This window comes from Choloepus didactylus, chromosome 7 (genome assembly GCF_015220235.1).
Source record: "Choloepus didactylus isolate mChoDid1 chromosome 7, mChoDid1.pri, whole genome shotgun sequence".
In the NCBI taxonomy this organism is placed as follows: Eukaryota; Metazoa; Chordata; class Mammalia; order Pilosa; family Megalonychidae; genus Choloepus; species Choloepus didactylus.
In genome coordinates, this window is record NC_051313.1 from 109,146,378 (window position 1) to 109,161,044 (window position 14,667).

The 14,667-nt window shown below is 39.6% G+C and overlaps 1 long non-coding RNA gene across 1 annotated transcript; it reads right to left on the reverse strand.

Moving 5' to 3' along the window:
* Nucleotides 1-6,786: 6,786 nt before the first annotated feature.
* On the reverse strand, nucleotides 6,787-8,089 carry LOC119540946. The gene is made up of 3 exons (XR_005218130.1): nucleotides 7,997-8,089; nucleotides 7,536-7,665; nucleotides 6,787-6,925 (listed from the first exon to the last, which is right to left on the reverse strand). It is a non-coding gene; the product is annotated as an uncharacterized LOC119540946 (long non-coding RNA).
* Nucleotides 8,090-14,667: the final 6,578 nt, after the last annotated feature.

The following is a 14,667-nucleotide window of genomic DNA, read 5'->3' on the forward strand; positions in this document are numbered from 1 at the left end:
GTTCTCTCCCTACGGATTTACCTATTTTGGATGTGATCTATTGTGTCTAGCTTCTTTAAATTAGTGTAATGTTTTTGAGGTTCATCCCTGTTGTAGCATGTACCAGTTGTTTGTTCCTTTTTATGACTAACTAATATTCCATTGTAGGTATATACCTCAATTTGTTTATCTATTCATCAGCTGATGGACATTTGTATTATTTCCACCTTTTGCTGTTATGAATAGTGCTATTACAAACATAAATGTACGTGTTTGTTTGAGTAGTAGTTTTCAATTCTTTTGGGTATATACTTAAGAGTGGAATTACTGGGGCATATGGAAGCTCTAAGCTTAACTTTTAAAAAATTTTAATCATATTTTTTATTGTGGAATATAACATATATACATAGAAGTGATAACTTTCCAAGTGCTATTTATTTATTTATTTATTTATTTTTTTTTTTTTTCATTTTTATTGAGATTGTTCAGATACCATACAATTATCCAAAGATCCAAAGTGTACAATCACTTGCCCCTGGGTACCCTCATACAGCTGTGCATCCATCACACTTAATTTTTGTTCAATTTTTAGAAACTTTTCGTTACTCCAGACAAGAAATAAAGTGAAAGATGAAAAAAGAAAAAAAAAAAAAAGGAAACTCTAAACATCCCCTATCCCTAACCAACCCCCCTCAACTGTTGACTCCTAGTATTGATATAGTACGTTTGTTACTGTTTATGGAAAAATGTTGAAATACTACTAAATGTAGTATATAGTTTGTAATAGGTATATAGTTCTTCCCTATATGCCCCTCTATTATTAACTTCTAATTGTATTGTCATACATTTGTTCTGGTTCATGGAAGCGATTTCTAGTATTTGTACAGTTGATCATGGACATTGCCCACCATAGGATTCAGTTTTATACATTTCCATCTTTTGACCTCCAACTTTCCTTCTGGTGATATATATGACTCTGAGCTTCCCCTTTCCACCTATTCACACACCATTCGGCACTGTTAATTATTCTCACATCTTGCTACCAACACCCCTGTTCATTTCCAAACATTTAAGTTCATCCTAATTGAACATTCTGCTCATACTAAGCAAGAGCATCTACATTTCTTCCACAAGGCAGGAGGGAGAGTCAAAGAAGGTAGAGAGGCAAAAGAAAGAGGAAACAAAAAAAAATGACAGCTAGGAAGCAGCAAAAGGAAAAATAACCTTAAATCAAAGTAGAATAAAGAATCAGACAATACCACCAATGTCAAGTGTCTAACATGCCTCCCCTATCCCCCCCTCTTATCTGCATTCACCTTGGTATATCAACTTTGTTACATTAAAGGAAGCATAATACAATGATTCTATTAGTTACAGTCTCTAGTTTATGCTGATTGCATCCCTCCCCCAATGCCTCCCTGTTTTTAACACCTTGCAAGGTTGACATTTGCTTGTTCTCCCTCGTAAAAGAACATATTTGTACATTTTATCACAATTGTTGAATACTCTAGATTTCACCAAGTTACACAGTCCCGGTTATCTTTCCTCCTTTCTTGTGGTGTCTCACATGCTCCCCACCTTCCTCTCTCAACCATATTCATAGTTACTTTTGTTCAGTGTACTTACATTGTTGTGCTACCATCTCCCAAAATTGTGTTCCAAACCACACACTCCTGTCTTCTATCACCCTGTAGTGCTCCCTTTAGTATTTCCTGTAGGGCAGGTGTCTTGTTCACAAAGTCTCTCATTGTCTGTTTGTTAGAAAATATTTTGAGATCTCCCTCATATTTGAAGGACAGCTTTGCTGGATACAGGATTCTTGGTTGGTGGTTTTTCTCTTTCAGTATCTTAAATATATCACACCACTTCCTTCTTGCCTCCATGGTTTCTGCTGAGAGATCCGCACATAGTCTTATTAAGCCTCCTTTGTATGTAATGGATCGCTTTTCTCTTGCTGCTTTCAGGATTCTCTCTTTGTCTTTGACATTTGATAATCCGATTATTAAGTATCTTGGCATAGGCCTCTTCATATCTCTTCTGTTTGGAGTATGCTGTGCTTCTTGGATCTGTAATTTTATGTCTTTCATAAGAGATGGGAAATTTTCATTAATTATTTCCTCTATTATTGCTTCTGCACCCTTTCCCTTCTCTTCTCCTTCTGGGACACCAATGATACGTACATTATTGTACTTTGTTTCATCCTTGAGTTCCCGGAGACGTTGCTCATATTTTTTCATCCTTTTCTCCATCTGCTCCTTTGCGTGTAGGCTTTCAGGTGTTTTGTTCTCCAGTTCCTGAGTGTTTTCTTCTGCCTCTTGAGATCTGCTGTTGTATGTTTCCATTGTGTCTTTTGTCTCTTGTGTTGTGCCTTTCATTTCCATAGATTCTACTAGTAGGTTTTTTGAACTTTTGATTTCTGCCGTATACATGTCCAGTGCTTCCTTTACAGCCTCTATCTCTTTTGCAATATCTTCTCTAAACTTTTTGAATTGATTTAGCATTAGTTGTTTAAATTCCTGTATCTCAGTTGAAGTGTACGTTTGTTCCTTTGACTGGGCCATAACTTTGTTTTTCTTAGTGTAGGTTGTAATTTTCTGTTGTCTAGGCATGGTTTCCTTGGTTATCCAAATCAGGTTTTCCCAGACCAGAACAGGCTCAGGTCCCAGAGGGAAGAAATATTCAGTATCTGGTTTCCCTGAGGGTGTGTCTTAGAAAATTGCTCCACCCTCTGATGCCTCGGGTCACTGTGCTTTTCTGCCCAGCAGGTGACGCCTGTTAGCCTATAATTCTTGACTGGTGTGAGGAGGTATGGCCCTGTTCCCCCAGGCTCTGGGGTCTGGTTCTGAATGGAAAGGGCCCCACCCCTTTCCTCCTAGAGAAGACAGACCCCCCAGGTGGAGGTCATTAGCATTTCAATGGTCTTGCTCTCTGCTTGTGGTGTCTCCACCCTTCCCAGAGTCACAGCCCTGGAAACTGAAAATGACTGGGGCTTTCTCCACTGAGCCAAAAAAGAAACAGATGGTCCCCTTCAGACCCAGTCCAAGGCAACCCTCCGGCTCTCCCAGGTCAGTCATCACCCAAAGCCTCTGTCTGTTTTTTGGGGCTGTGTACCTGTAGTGAGCAGTTCACACTCGATACTTAAAACCCCAGTTGGAGCTCAGCTGAGCTGTATTCGCTTGCTGGGAGAGAGCTTCTCTGTGGCACCATGCAGCTCCGCAGCTTGGGCTATGGGGGAGGGGGTCTCCCGACCTGGTTCCGCAGGTTTTACTTACAGATTTTATGCTGTGTTCTCGGGCATTCCTCCCAATTCAGGTTGGTGTATGATGAATGGATGGTCTCGTTTGTCTCCCCGCAGTTATTCTGGATTATTTACTAGTTGTTTCTGGTTTTTTGTAGTTGTTCCAGGGGGACTACTTAGCTTCCACTCCTCTCTATGCCGCCATCTTGCCCAAGTCCATCTCCAAGTGCTATTTAACAAGCAGTTAGCAAATTTCAAAGAATGTTATGGGTTACAATTCCACAGTTATTTTCTTATTGTGAAATATAACATATATGCAAAAGGTAATAACTTTCAAAGTATGATTTAACAAGCAGTTATATAGGAAATTTCCAAAAATGTTATTAGTTACAGTACCATAGTTTCAGTTATTTCCTTACTGTGAAATAAAGCATATATACAAAAAGATGATAACTTTCAAATTACAATTTAAAAAGTAGCTATAGAGCAAATTTTAAAGAATGCTATGGGTTCCAGTTCCACCATTTCAATTCTTTTCTTCTAATTATTCTAGTATCCTACCATCTAAGAAAAAGAAAATTATATAGATTCAGTATTCATAATCCTTTGTTAAATTCCATCTTGTCTGTTGCTACCCCTTCCTCTAGTTTAATCACTTTCCCAATCTTCCAGAATGTCTAGGCAGTGACCACCCTAACTTGTTTATGATGAAAAGGGGTGTTGACATTATGGAAAATAGGGACCCATCTGGTTGATATTCTTGAAGAGGCTATTGCCTCTGGGTTTGAGGACTTAGTTGGCATAGGAGTTCTCTGGAGGATTTAAGTTTCTGAAGAATAAACTTGGTGAACGAAACTTTTATAGAGTCTCAGATAGAGATCTGGGTATACTTTCAGGTTTTGGGGACTACTGTTGACTGGGGCTTATCATACTGTGGCCATCTGGCATATCTAGCTGAAGCTTGCATAGGAGTAACCTCCATGACAGCCTCTTGACTCTATATGAATTCTCTTAGCCTTTGAAACCTTATTTTGTTGCCTTTCTTTTTTCCCTTTTGTTCAAAAAGGAATTCTCAACCCCTTGATGCCAGGGTCAGGCTCATTCCGGGAATCTGTGTCCCACATTGCCAGGGAGACTCATTCACCTGGGGTGTCCTGTCCCACATCGAGGGGAGGGTGATGAATTTATTTGCAGAGTTGGGTTTAGAGAGAGAAAGTCCACATTTGAACCACAAAAGAGGTTCTCTGGAGGTGACTCCTAGGCATAATTATAAATGGGCTTAGCCTCCCCTTTACAACTGTAAGTTTCACAAGAACAAGCCTCAAGATCAAAGCTTGACTTACGAAGTAGGGAGTTCCTAATTTCACATAGCATATGTTATGTCCACAATAATGCATCCACATCTCACATTATCATCACTTAGTTGTACAATCCTCATCACTCTCCATTTTAAACAATTATCATAACCCAAAGCAACCCATAGCTCTTTTCAGCCCTTAATTATTTGTCCCTAATATTTGTGTGGTACTATTAAGGTATTCCTATTAGTTATATTCCCTAGCATGCAGTAGACAGATTTTTCCCATAATACCATTCTGCTGTCAACTCTCTGTACCAGTATCACACCATAGCAGTATATCATGCAAACACCTATCTATATTTGTAGCACTGATCTGTGGGATATATGTCTTTAAACAACCCCTTTCAATCCTATTCGCCTTCAGTACAGCTCTGATACTTTCCCATTAACAAACAATCGTCACCCCAATCCATTCCCACACCTTTGAATTCATCATCATTAACGTATGTGAACATATTAGATTATCACTCCCCCTTCACTACTTCTGTCTATCTCTAGGTCCCCAATATTCTACATTATAAAACATTGATTTCACGTTGTTCAAGGAGTTCCTAGTAGTGGTAACATACAATATCTCTCATTTTGTGTCTGACTTATTTCACTCAGCATTATGTCTTCAAGGTTCATCCATGTTACCATGTATTTCAGGACCTTGTTCCTTCTTGCTGCTGCATGGTATTCCATCATATGAATATACCACATTTTGTTTATCCACTTGTCTGTTGAAGGACACTTGGATTGTTTCCATCTCTTGGCAATTGTGAACCATACTGCTAAGAACATTGGTGTACAAATGACTGTTCATGTCACTGCTTCCAGGTCTTCTGGATATATACTGAGAAGTGGAATTGCTGGTTTGAAGGTTAATTCAATATCTACTTTTATGAGGAACTGCCAAACTGTCTTTTACAGCAGCTATACCATTACACATTCCCACTAAGCTTAACTTTTGAAGAACTGCCAAACTGTATTCCAAAATAACTGCACCACTTTACATTCCCTCTAGCAATGTCTAAGACTTATAGTTTCTCCACATCTTTGCCAACACTTGTTATTTTCCATTGCTTTTTTTTTGATAGCCCTCCTAGTGGATCTGAAGTGGTATCTTAATGTGGTTTTGATTTGTATTTCCCTAATGACTAATGATGTTGAGCATCATTTCATGTGATTTTTGGCCATTTGTATATCTTTGGGAAAATATCTCTGCAAGTCATTTGCCCATTTTAAAATCATTTCTAGTAGTTCAATAGAAACTGTTGTTTGCATTTTTGTTATTGTTATCAATATCCATCTTGTCAGTGGAACATAAAAAATGAATTGTTCTCAAAGTCCATAATCCCTTATCTGAAAACTTTTAAGGTCAGTTTTGGAACTCAGAATTTTTGGATCTGAGAAAGATAATATTGTGCTTATAACATATAATACATAATACTCCCGTTGGTGGGGCAATACCTTGCAATCGAACACAGTAATAGTCCTACAGTGAAACGTGGATTTCACACTAAATGGAATAAAAACTATAAATAGTCTCACATCAGTTCAGGTCAGATTGTGCTGTCAAGTGTGTTTGTACCAAACTTAAGAAAAGCATCTTTCAGTTTTCAGAGTCATTTGAAGTTTTGGAATTGTGGATGAGTGATCATGTAACAGCAGTGGAATTTCTTGCTTTAATAGGGGAAAAGTTGGAACAGCAGATGGTCTATAAGATTGTCTTTTGGCAGCTCAGCACCATTTTGCCTGCACCTTTTCTTTACCCTTTATGGCTGGGGCTTGGAAGCTTGGGAACTACATTTCTCTGATTCACTTATCAGCAGTTTCCAGGAAAGATGCTACCAATGAGAGACATTTGCAGAAGGCAAATGTCTGATGTGGAAGGCACAGAAGAGTCAGAAACCATTATTTTTCCCTCCAGCAGCAGATGTGTGGGATTTGGCAGATATAAGATTTGCAGTTGCCTCTGAAAATCACTCTTGGTGCTTTAGGCAGTTGTAACCATCAGTGTTGGCTTCCTTCAGTTTCTAGTCTGGGTGGCAGGAGAAATTTCCTAATCCTCTGAAAGTCAACCCTGGCATTGTGAGCTCATGGTACTTTTTCTTGACTTTCATTTTTCCAGCCCTTCTAATAGTTTTGTAAGCCCTAAATTCCCAGTATAAAACCATTTCTTTCTTGAAACATCTGGAATAGCTCTGGTTTCTTGACCAAACTCTGACTGATACATTGGATCATGTGGTTCAAAATCCACTGCAGCACCTCTTCCTGCCCGATGACTGGGGTCCATGTCATAGGTCACAAATGCTGATTCAGGGGAGGTCAGCATTGGAAGGTCACCTAAATTGAAGAGGGTGTGGCTACAGAGAAGTGGACAGGTAAACAAATGTCCTGATTTCTCTAGAAACAGAGTAAAATTAACCAAATGAAATTAAACCCGCCCAAGGCACCTTTCACGTAGGCTCCTCTCAGGGGCACGGTGAACATTCCTCATTTAACCTGTGACCTGATAATGATCTCCTCCCTTTATTTCTCTTATTTCTTCTATTTACTAAATAATAACTTGACATCATCAGTAAGGATAAAAATGTTATGCAGTGGAAACAATATCAACATTTGAAATTGGAGCATAAGCTCAATGGGCATGATTCTAAACAGAGCAATTCTATTCTTAATCAGGATGAGATCTGTGATGGGTCAGAAGGAAAATATTTTTAAGCTCTAACAAATAGCTGCTATCATGTACCGTGTCAGGCATTGCTGGAGATACAATGATAAAAAAGTGGATCTGCCCTTAAGAAGCTGGATTTTACTGTATAAAAATAACAAAGGCTTAAACATAAAAGGGTTTATTCTCCAACAGAAAAGAAGTCAAGAGGAGATAGTTCATGGCTGGAATAGGGGCTCCTCAAAAGTCACCAGACACCGAGCTCCTTCTATCTTTCTCCTCCATTATCCTTTGCAGCTTACCTCAAGGTAACTTCAAGGTCCACAATGGCTTTCTCAGCTCTAGCAATCCCATCTTCACCTCAGGTGGCAGGTGGAAGGAAGAAAAGACAGAAGGTCCAGTCTTCCATCTGAATCCCCTTAAGCAGTCTTCCTGGAAGTTCCAGAAAACATTTTTGCTTTTATCTCACTGGTCAGAATTTATTCCCATGACCACACTTGGCAAGGAAAGCCGGAAAACGTAATTTTTATGTGGGTTCATTGCCATCCTGAATAATTGGGGCTCTGGATATGGGATGGGAACTTGCAATTTCTGCCTCAGGAACTCAGAAACTACCTGGGGAAATAAGAACCCATCGTTTTGAAAAACCTATTAATAGTATATTGGTAAGGGCCAATCAGTGGGTTGCTGAAGTTTGGAGGAGGAAGAGAAAGTGTCAGGATGGTCAAGGAAAGCTCTTTTGGAAGAACTAGGATTTGAATACCCTTTTGAGGATGAGTAGGATTCAACGGGCCCAAAAGAATGGGAGGTTTTCCAGCAGCAGGCCCTGACCTGAGCAGAAGCAGCCCAGAGGTTGGACAGTCCAGATGGGCCCTGGGCAGGTGCAGTGGCAAAGCAGCCGAACCAGAGGTGGTGCTGGGATGTAATGCTGGAAGGGAAGGAATATTGACTTATTTTTTAAGTTACCCAAAGCAAAATTTCCAAAACCTCTTTGCCATTATAAAATGTGAGTATTGAATTTGCTTCCGTGTGATTGGAATTGACAATCCTATATTCCATACATGAGTCACACCTGCAGAAATAATTGCAAGATTTACTCTGAATGTCCTTGTTTGGGGTTCTCCAAAATGGCACTAAGAGTGTGACCAGTGAATATATGAGAGCAGTAATCAAAATAAATACTTAGAAAACCATAGTCCAAGGCCATTCTTCATTAAATGGGGGAGAGAAAAAAAAAAAAAGCCTACAAATAGAAAGTTCTGGGCCCCTTTCCTAAGTATTAAATGTTTATTTCATGATTCTTCTCTACTCTAAACAAACCTTAAACCTCCCGTTCTTAATATGTTCCCATAAAGGATTATAAACCGGAGAGGAGGTTGGTTTAAACAAAGTAATCAAAAAGTAAGCAATCTTCTTCTCTTTCTTTCTAGCTTGCAGCTTGTTTTGTCTGTTAGGGAACTTTCCTCTCCAGCAGGCAGACCTCAAGGTCAAACAGAGGTCAGTCTTATGCTTTTTGAGGTATGGGTGCTTTCAAGTTATTTGCTCATTTTATTGCTGAGAATAACCATCCATTTGCCCATGTAACTGGGGCCTCCTCAACACAAAAACCTGAGGGTGCGGACTGGCAAGGGGGTTAATCCCATTCAACACAAAGCAAACAAGTTCAAATCCCTTTAAATGTTGGACAAACACAGCAAGTATATACATATTTCCAATTCAGAAAAGGAAGACAGAAATGTGACACAGAAGTATTCTAACAATTTAGCAAAATAAATCATACCAACATGATCCTAAAACTGTCAACTCGGTGAAAAAGGGATAAAACTCCATTAACAATACAACAGCAATGCTTACTTTTTCACGAGGAAAATTCCATTACAACAAACAGCCTGGGGCTTCCAAATCACTTTTGTTCTAAATCAGTGGAATGCTGTTGTAAAGAATATATTGCTAGCAATGATATTTTGGATCTGAAGATGAAACCTAGCTGAATTTTTAGAGTGAATCGGCAGACGTGGCATTAGTTGCACGTGGGCCATGAGTGAATGCCTCCTTTGTACAAATTGTTTAAAGGGTAGACCCTTCAGATGGGTACACAGCTTGGTGAGCAGAGTACAAGCTGGAATTCAGCTCCCCTTGTCCCCTTAGTCAGGGCACAAACTTTGCAAGCTTTTGCAGAGGTCCTGGTTGCACAAGATTGTTCTTTTAAAAGCCTACTTATAAGTTGGTGCTCTGGAGTTATTTTCCCTGAGTCCACCTTGGGAGCTTGCTATGGGGTCCTCCATGACAGAATTTCCCATTTAAGGATTTGGACTAATGCTTTTTTTCTTTCTATTTTCAGAAACATTTTGGATTCATCCTACCCATGGGTCTTGTGAGCCCACCTAGGAAGGCCATGCTCATGGTGCATCTGGTGAGATTTGGCACAAGATCGCCACAGCCAGAGTTCTTAGCCAACTTACGATCCCCAAGGGAACTGTCTTAGTGTGGGTTCCCCTAGAAGCAGAACCTCAGATAAGGATTTGGATACAAATAGTTTATTTGGGAGGTGATCCCAGGAAACCGAGTGAAGGGGTGGGGAATTGAGACATTGAAAGGATGAAACATCAACGAGCAGGGTACTACTATGGGCAACTGGACCCAGTGCCACTGGGGACACTGAAAGACTCACAAACACAACTTGGGGCAAGGAAGCTGAGGTATTTATCCACAAACTCCTCATTGATTGAGGGTTGTTCCTGGGTGTGGTGGACTAATTACTGGGAGCAGAGAAGGTTCACAGGTGCAAGAAGCAGGTGCTTGGGATATGAAGACATTGGTGTGTAAAAGAGCTTCCCGCAAAGCTGGAGGAGGCCTCCAGGATGGACAGAGGGGTTCTGGATGGGTCACTGACAATGCCGCCCTCTGGAGCTGTCATCTGCACATCAGATTCTGATACGACCCCTGGGGTTTATGTCTTCTCTACCTCCTTAGATGTGTCAAGGCAGAAATTCTTTACTGAGTGGCCTCTCGTTCCTCACTCGTGTTCTTAGAATGATTCTTCCTTCCCCTTTACTCCCTAAATCCGTGCCTTTGAATCTTCAGCATGTGGTTTAACACACAGAAAAGGATTCTATCTGAACAGCACATCGCTTTTCTCAAGGTTTGCTTTTGAGGAAACCAAATAAGTGGCTGCTCTTAGATGAAGATGCTGACAAGAGTAAGGGGGCTCTGGCAGTCTGGAGGGCAAAGGGAATTTCCGACTCGGCCCTTAGTCTGTTCCCAGCAATTCCAGGCCTGGATCCTCCTGGTCGTCAAGTCCTGCTGTCATTCCTTTATATCATTGGTTCTGACTTTTCTGTGGTAGGTGATCCCTTTTAGAATCCAATAAGAACCATGGACTTGCTCCCCAAAATAACAGGCCGACACACACACACACACACACACACACACACACACACTGATATATAATTTGCCTACAGTTTCAGAGATCTAATAATTCCCAAAGCTCACCCAGGAACATTCTGATACTTGAGCAATGGTATTGCTTTGGCATGTCCATTTCTCTTCATTTCTATAGCCCAAAAGCCTCCATCAGCTTTGCCAGGCTCCCTGACCCTGTCTTTGACATGATACAGTGAAATGAGCAAAAGCCAGACAGCCAAGGTTTCTCCCAGTTTTATACACATTAGCTGTGTGACTTTGGACAAGTCTCTTAACCCCTCTGTGCATCAGTTTCCTCATTTGCACAATGAGGCTAATAATAGTACCTACCTTAGATGGTTACTGTGAGGTTCAAAGAGTTAAACATAGAATACTTAGAAATTGTGTCTGTAACCTAGCAGTGCCTTGTAAGTGTAAGCTGTTGTTGTAATATCATTATTATTCTTATTATTCAGATGGGGGGCATTGCTTTGGAAGGTAGGGGGCTTAATGGAAAGAGTCTAGATTTGATGTCACTTGACACTGGGTGCAAATCTTTCCTCTCCCAATTACCAACTGTGTGATCTTGGGGTAAATGAGGTTTGTTGTTTGTTTGTTTGTCGCTCTCAGTCTAAATTTCCCTATCAAGGAATTATTAGTTCACTGGTTCTCCATAGATGTTTTGTAATGACTTTTTTTTCTATACTGAAATGAAATCCATAGATAATATAACCATTCTACACACAAAAATTAAAAAATAACTATAATGTCCAAATATAAAGGAGAAATAAAAGGAAAGACGTTTATTCTAAAACTACACAAAATGCTCAGGCCTAACTATACTAGAAAACATAATAAAGTTGCCAGATGTTTGTGCCCATATGTAGAATCCCAATGAAGATAACTCCAGCTGCATACAGATACCAGTACGTGGCTTGTATTGGTGACTTAAATCCACAATCAGTATTGTTGGCTGACATGATGTTTTTGGAATGGTGGCCTGCTCTTGGTAAAGTGTTGGAAAAAAAAAAACGAAGTTAGAATCTTCCCTTAATTTAAACAGTAGTTTGCATTCCTGAAAATTCAGTGTAAAACCATGACAAAAACACTTAGTGTTTCTATGGAAAACAGAGTTAGGTTCTAGGCTTGATCATTATAAACAGGCTTTTTACCCATGTAAATGGCCAACAGGACTTTTAAAGTTGTGTGGATATGGGAAAATTCTTTGTCTTGTAGGCCTGGACCCATTTATTAAAGGAAGTAGAGCACCCCTGCTCCCTAGCCCACTAATGCCAGTAATGTCGACTCTCCAGTCCTTGTGATAATCAAAAACGCCTCCCAAAATTTCCACAACGTACCCTGGGTGGGCTGTATGTCTCTCATTAACAACCACTGGGTTAACTAGTCTTGAATCAAAAAAGATCAAAAAGCTCAGGTCCATAAAGAGCCTTCATCAGGCAAGATTTTACTTGAACCTCCATTTCACTCCACCTCCTCCCAGGGCTGGAGCCTCCAGCTGTGGGGAATGGAATAGAGCTGATGGGACGATTGGTCAAGGGCCGGCCCTGGAAAGAACCTCGAGGAAGGCAACCGGTACCTCTAGCTTAACTTCTCTCCATCTCTTCCCTTCTCTGCAGGACCTTTTCCACTTTCTCTTCCCTTTCAGACTTTCTCCCTATCAGAACTCTGTTTCAGGAATGGGATACTACCAGGCAGCGATTTATATCTTGGTGTGAATACATGTTAACTTTGTATCTCTCAAATCCAAATGGCCTATGAGCATTTAAAAAATGCCCAACCCTGCTAGAAATGAAGGTAGTGAAAAATGTATAGCAACGATGAAATACCATTTCATACTCAACACACTGACAAAAATTTAAAAGCCCAACAATAGCAAACATAGGGAAATGAGTGGAGAAATAGAAACTTTGTATACTGCTAAGGGGAGCGTTAATTGGTACAACCACTTTGGGGAGCAATTTGACTTTATCTATTAAGATTCAAAAGGTTCATATTCTATGACCCAGGAAATCTACTCCAAGGTGTATATATTAGAGAAATGCTGTCTGCTTGCACTAGGAGATATGTCTGTTTCTGGCAGCATTGTTTTTGAAAGTGAAAAACCAAATCTTCTTGAAACTTTTAAATGTCATTAACAGGAGAACAGATTCATATATCATCATACAAGGGAATACTGTTCAGCAATTACAATGATGAATCACAGCTTCATGCTTGCACAATGATAAACAACACAGAAAAACTAATTGTAGGGTATGTACAGTGTGATGCCATTTAAATAGTTTAAATATATATCATCTATGATTAGTTAAATATACATAAATATATTATTTATAGATGCATAAATGTGTAGTAAAAGCATAAAACATGTTTAGGAATGAGTAACACCAATTTCATGATACTGGTTACTTCTGGAGGAAGAAGAAAAAGATTGAGAAGATGATACAAAGAAGGTCCTCAGATTTGTTCTTAAAAAAAATCTGAAGGGAATGTGGCAAAATGTTGAGATTTGCTATATATATAGCCAATACTGGAAATACCAGGTATTCATTATATTTTAAAAATTTCTATAAGAAATATTCCATAATAAAAATAAATTAATAAATCAATACATCTTCAAGGAATAGTTATAATCCTCTCTTTAACAATTTTTTATTTGTTTGTTTGTTTTACTTTCTAGGCACCAGGTGCTGAGCTGGAGAATTCAATAATGAACAAGATATAATCCCCATCCTTAAGTCAGTGGCTCTCAAACTTCATTGTGCATCAGCATCACCAGGAGATTTCGTTAAAACAGATTGCTGGGGCCCTCTCCAAGAGTTTCTGACTCAGTAGGCCTGGGATGGGGCCTGAGAATTTGCATTTCCAACAAGCTCCCAGGTGAGGCTAGTGCTGCTGGCCCCAGGTCACACTTTGCCTTACGTCCTTTAACTCTATTGTGGAAGGAAGCTATATTCCTGATACAAGGATTCCAAGAACCGAGTGTTTTCTTGCTGGGGTGCTTGGCCAAATCTCTGAAAGCACATTTATGCTGTCCACCCTGGGTCACAAAAATTCCATTGTCTTATGCTCACGTGCGGTTGTGTATATTTCTGCTCATTCCATTAAAATTTTATCTCCCTTGGGGCAAATAAACAACTTGTTTGGTGTATTCTGTATACAGCAAAATGTAAACAGTTGTTATTTCTGGGTGATGGAATTATGGGTGACAACATTCTTTTTGTCTGTCTATATTATCTAACATTTCCATAATAAACACTTACAATATGAACAAGTGTTAATTATATAAGGACAAATTATATTTCAAAGTAAAATGAATATGTATATATACATCAAGTCATGCCAGGCTTTGTGATGGGGAGGGGGATGCTAAGAAGTAGAATACTTCTTGCCTTTAAGAGGTCTGCAATCTTATTTGGAAGTGAGAACATATGTTTGGAAAATATTAAGACAAGGTATTCAGGAAACAGTATTCATTGAGAACTAAATGATGCAAGGGTCTCTGTAATCCCCCCATGTCGTGTCCCTCACACATTGCAGGTGTGCAGTGAATACTGTTGACTAGGCGAAGTGAGGAACTGAACAATTGTTGAACTTATATAGAAACTTCACTTGGGCACAAGTTCACACTCAGCATAATAATAGCTCACACCCTACTCAGACTATGGCTAAGTGACACATATATAGAAACCAAAATTAATTTCATGGTGGATTATGACAAGCTAAATATGGAAGAGAAGTCTGGCATTTTCCTCCTTTTACACGATTTGTACATTGATTACCACATCCCAAAAGTTTATCTACAAGTTTGCAAAGAGAGCCCCCTCTGGACCAGACACAACTTTTAGGTGTGTTTCCCACATCTGCTCTTCTCTGTGGGTTATCATTCTTGATTCTCTGTTCAAACTCAGCTGACCCTGAAGGAGCATCTCTTCATTTCTTCATGTTTGGATTTCTTTTCCAAACAGCCTAGAGATATCCACTTTTGGGTAAGATGGAATAATAGGGACCAGA